This window comes from Chrysochloris asiatica, unplaced genomic scaffold (genome assembly GCF_000296735.1).
Source record: "Chrysochloris asiatica unplaced genomic scaffold, ChrAsi1.0 scaffold00016, whole genome shotgun sequence".
Taxonomy (NCBI): domain Eukaryota; kingdom Metazoa; phylum Chordata; class Mammalia; order Afrosoricida; family Chrysochloridae; genus Chrysochloris; species Chrysochloris asiatica.
This window is the reverse complement of record NW_006408534.1, coordinates 5161677-5163280: the sequence shown is the minus strand read 5'-3', so window position 1 is coordinate 5163280 and position 1604 is coordinate 5161677.

Here is a 1604-nt window from a genome sequence, read left to right as displayed (position 1 = left end):
GAATGCAAAGGTTGGGAACAAAGAGGAAGGATCAGTAGTTGGAAAATATGGCTTTGGTGATAGAAATGATGCTGGAGAACGCATGATAGAATTCTGCAAAACCAATGATTTCTTCATTTCAATCAATCCTTGGAAAACCTTTATAGGGTTGTTAAAAGTCAGAGCTGACTCACTGGCACTTAGCAACAACAACACTAGTGATTTAAGCTTACCATTGGCGGGTCAATCATTCAAGATCAAAAGGGCAACATTTGTCTTGGGACAAGTTCCGAACCTTGGGAAGGAGGGTGGAATGGAAATAGGAACCACAGGGAGAGAAAGGAGAGGATTGCCATCATCGAGATGAAAAAATGTGTGACTTGTTGGACATAAAACTGATGATCTGCTCTGTAAACCTTCACTCAATTCACAATACAAAGGTTTCCAAAAAAAAAAAAACTCAAGGGGAAAAAGAGGACGGTAAATTAAGATAGGTTAATGTTGTTGTTGTTGTTGTTGTTGTTGTTATGTGCTGTGGAGTCAGTTCCCACTCATAGCAACTCTGCATAGGGTCTCCGAGGCTGTAAATCTTTATGGGAGCAGAAAGCCTCATCTTTCTCCTGTGGAACAGCTGGTAGGTTCAAAATGCTGACCTTGAGGTTCACAGCCCAATTTGTAACTACTACGCTACGAGTCAAGAAATCAAACAACATGTTGCATTAGGCAACTCTGCTGCACAATACCTTTTTAAAGTGTTGAAGAGCAAAGATATCAGCTTGAGGACTAAGGTGCGCCTGACCCAAGCCATGGTATTTTCAATAACCTCAGATGCCTGTGAAAGCTGGACAGTGAATAAGGAAGACCATAGAAGACTTGATTCTTTTGAATTATGGTATTGGAGGAGAATATTGACAGTGCCATGGGCTGCCAAAAAAACCAATAGATTCTTTTTGCTCCTTAGAGGCCAAGATGGCCAAACTTTGTCTCTCATACTGGAGGGACCAGTTGCTGGAGATGGAGATCATGTTTGGTAAAGAGTAAGGTGGAGGGTGAGAGAAAAAGAGGAAGACCCCCAATGAGATGGATTGGCCAAGTGGCAGGATCGATGAACTCAAGCATGGCAACAGTAGTTGCCCAGGACCCAGGACCGGTCAGTGTTTCGTTCTGCTCTGCATAAAGTCACTATGAGTCAGTACCGACTCGATGGCACCTAACAACAATAACAACAATGCTACCAGAGATTAATAGTACATATCAACAAATCGTAATTCATACATATTATATGTTGTTGTTGTTGTTTAAAATTTTCAAAAACTTGTTTAAAATTTGACATTTATAATATAATTGAGAATTTGAACACTGACAGAACTTTCTAATGACAAAAGCATATTATTATTATATTCTTAAATTTGATAATACTCTTGTGGTGTGTTTACCAAAGAGGGGTAACTATGAAGTGAATAGGAGAGTGGATGCGTTAGATCTGAATGTCTGTTGTTTGGATTATTGAGAAGCAAGAATTTTTTTTTTTTCTCAATTTAAGGTTTTTATTGTGGATTGAGTGAAAGTTTACAGGGCACATCATCAGTTTCACATTCAACCATTCATATAACTTGTTTCATTAC